Source organism: Octodon degus, unplaced genomic scaffold (genome assembly GCF_000260255.1).
Source record: "Octodon degus isolate 3935 unplaced genomic scaffold, OctDeg1.0 scaffold00034, whole genome shotgun sequence".
NCBI lineage: Eukaryota > Metazoa > Chordata > Mammalia > Rodentia > Octodontidae > Octodon > Octodon degus.
The window spans coordinates 10,163,258-10,173,302 of NW_004524610.1; the positions used below are offsets into that span (position 1 = coordinate 10,163,258).

The 10,045-nt window shown below is 42.8% G+C and overlaps 2 pseudogenes; both read right to left on the reverse strand.

Moving 5' to 3' along the window:
* LOC105740906 overlaps positions 1–572 on the reverse strand; it is a 1,031-nt pseudogene extending 459 nt beyond the window's left edge.
* Positions 573–2,254: 1,682 nt separating this feature from the next.
* The window catches only part of LOC101576459, a 9,065-nt pseudogene continuing 1,274 nt past the window's right edge, over positions 2,255–10,045 (reverse strand).

Consider the following 10,045-nt stretch of genomic DNA (forward strand, 5'->3'; position numbering starts at 1 on the left):
GCTGGGGGATTGAACCGCGGTCCCTGATGCTTTTGCTAAGCTTGTTCTAAGTAGGTGCTTTAGACCACTGAGCCATCTCTCCAGCCCCCGCCGTGCACTCTTAAACATCGACCCTTAGACGATGGAGTCTTCGTAGGTCTGGGATCCCTCCAAGTTGAACGTCTGAGCGTTGTGACACGGAAGCATGACATCTTTGTCCAGGTCCCCCAGGCTCCAATACTTATGATTATAAATTCTTTCCTTTATTTTTTTTTGAAATCCACTGGCTTCCTAATGAATTCATAGTACTCTGGGAACTCTTTCCTGGAAGGTAACTGAATGAAGACTCCACTGAGCTGCAGCCCTGAACTATCTTTGTAGTTGATCACAGTATCAGTGATAGTGTTCATCTGTTTTGTCAGTTTGGGGAGATTTGGTGACAGCTTCTCAGCTGGAGAATGGCCTCACCTCTTCTTAGCTTTTTCGACATCTTCCTTCACAAGATCTCTGTACACATTTCTTTTTCTTTTTCCCTTCTTAAGCAGTATTTCTTCTTCCATTTCCTCCAAACTGCCATCTTCAGTGGCCCCATAGTTTGCCTCTAACACAGTTTATCAACAACAGGCCTCTTGGCTCAGAGCAAATCTTTCTCACAGTGCAAAATGTAATTAATAACCTCCCTTGAGGACCTCAGATATCTTTTTCAATATCCTAGTGCAAGATGTTTGACCTTCTTTATTGCCATTAACCTTTTCATCAACCACAGTTTCCATGGACTCACATTTACATGTATTTTCTTTTTGACAAAACTGTACATTTTTCAAATCCTCAGTTTTGCCTTTGCTTCTGTTTCTCACTTTAGTTCTGGCTAAAAGCAGCTAGTGGTACCATGCCACAGCCTGAAGGCTGGGCTGCCTTGGAATTTTCTCTGCCAGACTACTTAGCTTATTACCTTTAAATTTAGCTTCATGTAGGTTCTTGGGACATGGGAAGAAGAAGTTCATTGCCCAATTTCAACATGCCTGGTCTGTAGTTCAACTCCCACACTAATCCTTGTTTCTCTTGGAAACTTCATCAACCTGACCCTTCCACATTTCTATCAGCCTTCTGTTCTGAGCTCCAACCATAATCATCTGCCAAGCTTTGTTAGCAGAATTCTATAGCTTCTTTATTCTGATTCTCAGCAAGCTCCCCCCATGAGCCATGTCCAAAAACTTCTGAGCCCAGTGATAACCTTTGGCCACAGCAATGACTCAACTTCTCCAATACTTTTTTTTTTTTTGTTTTATTGGTTGCTTTTTCATTGCTAGGATAAAATACATGACACTCAATATCTTTAAAGTATTTTAAGAGCTTTCTTTGGCACAGATGGATTCTATGGATACTGGCTCCAAGATATGATGGGAGGTCCTGCTGAATGAAAACTCTTTAAAATATGGCAACTGGGAAGCAGAATAGGAGAGAAAGGTTTTGTGGACTGGCATACAGCATTCTAGTTCCTGCCTCAGGAACAACTCGTCTGCTCATCTTTTTTTTTTTTTTTTTTTTTTTAGTGGATGATTGTTTTTATTTTTTTTACTGTCTGCTCACTTTTTAACAGAAATATTATTCAAGAATTGTTCTGCAGTTCTGGAAAGGATCATATGATTTTTCACATTCATTCTACTCACGTGCTGCACTACATTTATTGATTTTCATGTGCTTAACAATTCTTGCATCCTTGAAACGGAAGCAAGTTGACTGCCATATGCAATCTTTAAAAAATTCTGCTGAATTCAATCTGCACGAATTTAACTGAGTGTTTTGGCATGTGTATACATCGAGTGTGGACTTGCACTTTTATTTTTGTTATTTTCTTATCAAGTTTTGTGTCAGAATCATACTAGAGTCACATAATTAGCTTAGAAGGAGGTGCTCCTGGAATCTCTAACTTCCTAGTTTCGCCACTGTAACTTTAGCTTCACTCTCACAGCTCCATGTGTCAGTCAGAGGCTCCTGCAGGGACTCGAAGCACATCACACCTGGAATTCCAGGCCTTCTGCTGACATCTGGCTGGAAGGCTTTGTGATTACCTCTTGCATTCAACATGCCTAGAAAGCCAGCATTTCATGGATGCTGCCAGGCTCTCCTGCCAGCATGGGCTATAGCCAAAACCTCGTTAGACCACGGCTGCAGGGACCTCTAAATATTTGAAAGAATAAGCATGATGAAATGAATCCTGGGGAACCAACTAATCAGGAGGATCTTCTCCAGCGAGCATCGCAAGGATTTGTTCTCAAATGGCATGATTACACTTCTGAAGCCTTGAGTTTGCAGTTGGGGGGAAATCACAGCTTTCTGAAATGCTCTGAAAGCGTCTTTCATCTTGATCTGGTTCAAAGTACTTGATTTCTTTATAATGGTCTGATGCCTTTAGCAACCACACAGTCTTTAGCTCCAGCTTTATGCATTATGTTTTTAATTATGGATAAAATGAAAGTTTCTGTCGTATTTTGATTATACAGATACAAAATGGTCCTTCATTTGTATCCCCTGTTTTTTTTAGTTTTGTCAGAGATGGGTATTCCATTGCCATTAAATATTGTAGGTGCATGAATTCAGCAAAATAATCCAATATACAGCTACTTTCTCTTCATTCAATAAGAAGAAAGATTTGCTCTAACAGTGTTTGTACAGGATATCATGTTTGCATCTTGTAGTATGAATAACCACTATGAGGACAATAATATGAGATGTATTAATCATTGAAGCTGTTCTACTAATTGGTTTTGAAGCTGTCTCATTGCTATTTGTTTCTCAATAAAATTAATTAAAAAATAAAATTTAAAAAAATGAAAGTTTCTCAAATTTTTCAGCTTTACGTTTCTTCCATGTTCTTACTAAAATCTTGCTGAAGTCAGTCAGCAGTACACATACTAGAGCCTGAACATTGCTCTGACTTGAGGTTTCTTTTGTCAGATTAATTAGTTCATTGTCTTTAAGCTTGGTTCCATACAAAATTTTAGAGAGTGAATAAAATATAGACAAATTTTTGCCAGGCTGTAACACATGTGGCCTTTGGACCAGTTCCTAATGGTCTGTCCCATCTGAAACTCCACACCCTGCTTTCTCCACCACAACGCTGACAGCATTGTGGGCTCCCTCCAGGAATACCCAGCAGCCTGTGTTTACAGCATACAGCCTTTCTTTAGCCTGCATCTCCATCACTAGCCACAATTCCCCACAACCAGCACTAAGATATTCCAAACCATACAGTAACGTGAAGTACCAGCAATCACCCTACTCTGAACCAATTTTTCATCTTGGCTCTTTTTCTATTTCTGGGAAAAATACCTGATAGCCATAACTAAACAGAGCACTACCTGGCTCACAGTCCGAGAGATTTAAGCCATTGGTTGGCATCTCCAAGGCAGAAGCATTTTGGCAGAAAATGCTGCTTAACTCATGGCCTCTGGGAAAAAGAGGACAGAACAAGAGCCAGAAGCAGGCCACAGAGATCAGATATGGTTCCCAGGTTGTGCCCCAGTGGCCCAGTTCCTCCAAACAGTTTGCCTCCTAATGGTTCTCTCAAGTATGACTTCATCGGTGGCCGACCTGCTGAAGGGACAGTGCCCCGACAAGCCCATCAGTTCCACAGGAGCTTCTCCTTGGCACCCTGCATGCCACTGTGAGCTGTGGGAGGACAGAGCTCTGCCAGCACAGATACTTGTCAGCATAGTTCACCCCGTCCATCCCAGGATAGCACTGAATCTGATGCTTGTTGTCATTGCTGACTTCAAGAGCAGAGAGAGGCCATGCATTTGTACCAACATGACGGGCAGCTGCTGCTTAGGCACCAGCCAGTGCCCAAGACATATTCAGAGACTCGGCTGCCATAGGAGCATTTCACCACATGAAGTCACATCTCATTGCTCCCTTCTCCAAGCAGCTGGCTTCCACAGCCTCTGGCTTTTCCCTCCCCATATCTGTGACAGCCATGTTCAGAATTCTCAGTGGGTCTATTTCAGATGCTGTCCTCTGAGAGCAGCATGCTGGGTCTCAAGGCAGATGGCTGCTGAATGAGATCAGGAAATATTTCTGCGGGGTCCTGGAGGCAGGAGAGTGCATTTGTCTTTGATTCCAAGAACAGGAAGCTCAGAAAAGGCCTCATCAAGGTGGCGCCCTGTGACTGCACTGAGGGTAGGCTGAAAGGGGTGGGGGCAGGGGTAGCAGAGCCGGTTTGCTGTGCAAATCCCTGCGCACTGTCTGCTGAGCCTGCACTGCCGTGCTAACGGTGCTCACTAGGATCCTGGCTCGGTTCCTTTTCTGCTGGGGCAAAACACCCAACACTAAGAATTAAGGAAGGAAAGGTTTATTTAGCTCAATTTAGGAAGTTTCAGTCCATAACCAGCTGGCTCCAAGGCAGTGTCACACAGCAAAGGGCAGCAGCAGTTCATGGTGGAAGCAAACAGCAAAACAGCAAGAGTCAAAAGTGAGCAGAAGTGTCTTCAGCAGCTAGCAAGCCTCCCTCCCTCCCTTACGTTGCATTTGGGCCATGCGCCCCAGGCTGGGGTAGCCCTCACACCCACAATCCCAGCAGCTCACACACCCATAATCCCAGCGCCGGATCATGAATTAATCTCGAAGTCTAGAAATCCACCCCATGATTGTCTGAGGCTTTGGGGTAACATCTAGACACAAACTATGACAGACCCTCCCTCTTTCCCATCCTACACCTGCTCTCTGCCTGGCTGCTGGTTCTGGGGAGCTGCACCCCTACTCCTCTCCCCAAAGTCTTGGGGATTCTCCAGGTATGTCTGTCTGCAATTGAATTTCAGTATTCTACAGTCATGTCTCAATGAGCAGCAGTCCTGTAGCTGTTTAGAGTCTGCTGCACAGGAAAGGAGTTGAGTACTGGGTGCTTCTTCTCTTCTTCTTTGATCTGTATCTTGTACTTTTCACCGTGATGAAGCTATTCTATAAGGGATTATTACATTTTTCCAAGAAATGTGCAAATGTTACCTCCTACTTCAATAATTTTCAAATTCACGTAATTAAACATGTCAGAATTCTGCAGTGTACCTAGACACATAATCTTCAGTGACGTAGACTGGATTGGAAGATTCACCAATTTGGTCACTTCTTAAACTTTTCTTCCTGAAGGCAGATGCGTGTCTCCTGCTAGCAGAAAGTATCAGGCACAGCTGCTGTGTAGGTGGAAAGTGAACTGCTTCCTCGGAAATGTGTCTTCTGTACTGCCGCAGCTATGTCCCGCTCACCCTGCAGACTGGCCCACTGACCCAGGGCACCGCGTCTGCAAACTAAACCCCAGGAGGGAATAATTGTCCTGGCCTATTGGCTGCTGGAGGACTGAGGCAAGCTGTTACCTGTCAAATCATGACTGCTAGGAAAGGAAGTCCTACCAAATAGGCTGTATTTTTCTTCATGTTATGTATCCCCACCTAGTGGCTTGAAGCTAAAATAGAAACCTCCACTAGAAGAAAAGAGATTTTTATTTATCACACTCAAAAAGATAAATTCCTGGGGGCCAGGGAGATAGTGCAGTAGAATAAGCGCTTGCCTGGCAAGTGCAAGGTCCTGAGTTCAATCTCTGATATTGGAAAAAAAAAAAAAAAAAGATCAATTCCTCAAGGGAATGTTACACAGCATAAGGCAGATGTCCCAATCTCAGGTTTCAGGTGATGTCTGATGTGATTGGACCTCAGCAAATAGGCCTCAATCTATTCTGCATGTGACCAGAATGGCCAGGGGGTGTGAGAAATAACAGAAAAATCAGAGAAACAATTTTAAAAGGCCATACTTGTAGTAGCTGGTCTTAAAAAAATTTGAGGGCCTGGCAGATGGCTCAGTGGAATAAGCGCTTCCCTGGCAAGAACAAGGGCCTGAGTTCAATCCCCGGTTCCAGAAAAAAAAAATCATATCTCATAAAGTAGTGGTTAGAATTGTTTGTGCCTCAGTTCATTTATGATGTTTCTTATTTATTTAGAGGCACAAATTTAATTTATAATTTGACATCTAAATGAAATGGATTGGTTATTTTTGGACACTGAGCACGGAATTCAGGACCTTGTGCTGGCCAGGCAGGCGCTTGTGCCACTGACTCTATCCTCAGCCCTTGGATCAATTTTGTATTTTTAAATAATTTTATTGAGAAACAAATAGCAATGAGACAGCTTCAAAACTGATTAGTAGGACAGTTTCAATAATTAATACATTGCATATTGTTGTCTTAATGGAAGGATCAATTTTTAAAACATATTAACTTCCAAAACTCATTGAAAGAGAAAAGAGTAAGTTCAAAATCAATGTACATAAAAGAAGTTAAATTAATAAATAATTAAAACCTTTCAAAAGACTGTTTACAAAGTTAAATGCTATCATGGGTGAATTCTATGGAGTAATTATCAAAGAAATCCTACCTTTCCAAAAGTAAGAGTAGGGTCAGGGAGATAGCTCAGTAGAATAAGCGCCTGCCTGCCAAAAACAAAAGTTAAAGAAATACATCCCTACTTATTTTGTGATGCCTAAATAATTTTAATATCAAACCAAATAAAGACATGGCAAGTTAAATATAAACCTTATGGGCCAATATTTATTACAAAATAGACACAAAAACTCAACAAAGTAGTAACAAATTGATTTTAGAAAGAGCAAAACAAGTAAATTGTCACAACAAAATATTTATTCCACAAATATAAAGGTGGTTCACTATATTAAACTAATTTTTAATCCATCAAAATAATGCTGATTTTTAAAAATCATTTCATATGTCCATAAAAATATATTTAAAAACAGGAATTTGACAAAATCCAATGACAGTTCAGTATAAAAATTCTTAACAAACTAGAAATACAGAAGTGTCCTTAAATTGAAGAAATATATCTGTAAGAAATCTGTAGCTAAAAATGTACTTAATTTTTCTTTTTAAGTTTTAAACATCAGATTTATTCGTACAAAACAAAAAAACCCATAACTCAAAGGATGGGATTTTACATTTCCAGACATCTCCGAGGTAGTAAGTCTGCAGATTGCAAATCATTCTCATAGAAGATATTTTTGTACAATTTTGCATGTATCCGTGAGTGGGACAAGAACCAATTCCAGCTTGTATTTAGTTGGAACAAGGAAGAGGAGTGGGACAAGTAGCTTTTCTGGATGCAACTATTTGGTAGGAGAGAAGACATAAAGAGGGCAAACTCTAACTTTTCATTATCTATAGCCAGTGATTTAAAAAGCAAATCCATTCAACTTTGGCTACATCTAAAAGCACACTCCCTGATAACTAGCCAACCCCACCAATTAAAAGGCAATTCACTGGGTATACATTTGTCCACTGAATAAATGGCTCATTATGCCCACTGCTGCAGCACACATGTACACACACACACACACACACACACACACACACACACACACACTCTGAAGGACCAGAAAGACCCTAATCTAGGATCAATGGGAGAAGGGCTTGCAAATAAAGAGACCAAGCACCATTCATGTCAACAGCACCAGTACTGCCCACACTGGGGGAAAATCCCATCTACCACCCTGACCCCGAAAAAAGGTGCACATAAAAGTAACATACTGTGTTGCAAGAGAAACGAGGACTTTAAAAAATAGTTCCTTATCATTTATTCTCTCAAGGGAAGTTAAAACCACGTCTCCCTTAAGCAGAAGATCTAGGCCATGCTGTAAACCCAAGCATTGCTGTGGGATTTCGGTGGAAACTTGTAAAAGGCAAAATAAACCCTCAACTCTTCCAATCAGGATTGTAAAAGATTCAATGTGACTGTCCCTATTTATCTACTTATTCATCAGCAAAGATCACCTAGAGCATGCAAGTCTACAAAAGGGGCTCAGAGCAGTGGGAGCAGGTGTGGATGGAGGGAAGGAATGAATTAAAGACAAGGAGCTCATTTGTTTGAGGAAACCAGTAGTTCATGTCAGAGCATCCAGTGACAGAAATGCTGAGGAGGTCACACCTGTGACACATCTAGAGCCTCATCTTTGGGAGGCGACAGAAGCATGAGGAACATGAGATGGTGAGAGTCTGAAAGAAAATTTTGTTTTCTTGAGACAGGCTCTTACTACTACATCATCCAGACCAGCCTTGACCTCACTTTGTAGCCAGGCTGCCCTTGAGCTGGCAGCAATCCTCCTACCTCAGCCTCCCAAAGGCAGAGATGACAGGTGTGCACCATCATGACCAATCCTACGAGTCTGAATTTGTTAAACCTCGAAGATTTCAAAAGAATGTGAATATATTTCAACTCTGACAAAGGATAAGAGAAATGGCAAGACCAGGACACAAGACTGGGAATTCCCATGACCCCTAAGTGTTTCCTGCACCAGGAAATAACCACTCAGGTGTTTAGGGGAGGTCACACCATTTCCCCCAACTACCTAGTGCAAAGCAATCCATCACCTCCCAAAAACCTCTCTTCCAAGCACGATCTCCCCATTATTTTGGTCCCCAAGCAACCATATTCTTCAGTAGCCCATAGACACACTCCCACTACCCCCTTGGGGGGTAACAAAGAAAGAAATTTCCCCTGGAATAGCTCCAACAACTCAGAATTAAAATAAAAGGAAAGGCCGGCAGCCTCCCGGAGACAAAACAATTTGAAAGAATAAATCTACCTTTCCAAGGATGAAAAATTTATTCAGGTAATGCTTGAGAATTCATATATGTCACGACATGGTAAGAATGAAGAGGTAGAAATCTCCCTGTTCCTTATCCCTCCCCTACTGCTTAACCACCCCATACACCACATTTCTGTCATTACCATTTCTGCTCAATGGAGGCCCCAAGCACTATCACACAAGCTATCACATTTTTCCTTTAAAAAGCTGTCTCTGTCCCTCTGTCTATATTGGTGATTTTCCCGTTATTTCAATACTTTGAAGGCTACAGCAGTACGCAAAAAAAAAAAAATCATTTTTTAAAAAAAAGGTAAGGAAAGTCTCCAGGAGATGGTGAGTTTTATTTTGCCTTAACTGGATAGAGGTTTGATTTGCTCTCGAATGTTCCAGGGTGACCAAGTAGGAGAAAGCACAGGACATAGAGGTCTCCTCAGTGCAGTCTTTCCCCACATTCTCATCTTCACCATCCCTGGAGAGAGCTTGCAGAACTGAACTTGGAGACTGAATTTTCCTCGGGCTTCTTTGGCTCAGGTGCAGATCTAGGGTCTTGATCCTTTTGCTATCTTTCCCTCTGACTCTGTCCAGTGCTTTTTGCTCCCTCCATCTCCTGGACATGGCTGGGGGCCCCAGTTTGGCCTTTCTGGGTGTTCACACCATTATTTTTGTCTTTTCTTGCTGGTCCCTCCTCAGCAGGCTGAGCTGGAGCTATGTTCTGCCCACCACTTGTAGGGCATGGGTGCTCTGTGTCTGAGCGCTGAGATCAAGCAGGAAGGTTAGAACTTTGCTTCACCCATGCATTCTCCTTTGGTGGAGGGGCTGGCATTCCTTTTAGAGACTGGTCAGGTTTGGGAGGCTCAGAAGTTGGAGAGTGAGTCTTCCTCCTTATTGAGTACTTCGTTTTCTAGCGACTTCTCACTCTCTCCTTCGGGCATTTCTGCCAGATGGGGCCAAGGCCCCAGTCTGTGATGATTCACTTTCTGTCCCTGACCTTTCCCGACCCTGAGTTTCTGCACTTCCCCAGCTTGGGTGCCTCTCCCGGGCCGTCGTTCTGGCTTCAGCTCATCCAGCTGACTCTGCAGTTTCTCCTGCTCCTTTTGCCGCCTTTCTTCCACCCCTCTTTCTCTAGCAGCCCAGTCAACAGGCTTTTTGCCCTTCCAAAGAAAGAAGCCGCTCGACTGGACTGGGAGGTGCTAGCAGAGGAATCATCTTTCTTAGGAGCTCTCCGAGGCTTTAGGTTCAGTTTGGGTTTTGCGGGGGGCGGGGAGGGGGGCACCTCTGTCATCACATCTGTAGCCATCCCAGGCGTAATCATCTCTGGAGCCCCAGGGCCGATCATCCCGTCTGTCATAGCAGTCTTCATATCAGTCTCCTCCTCCTCCTCCTCCTCCTCCTCCTCCTCTCCTCTTCCTCCTCCTCCCCTCCTCCT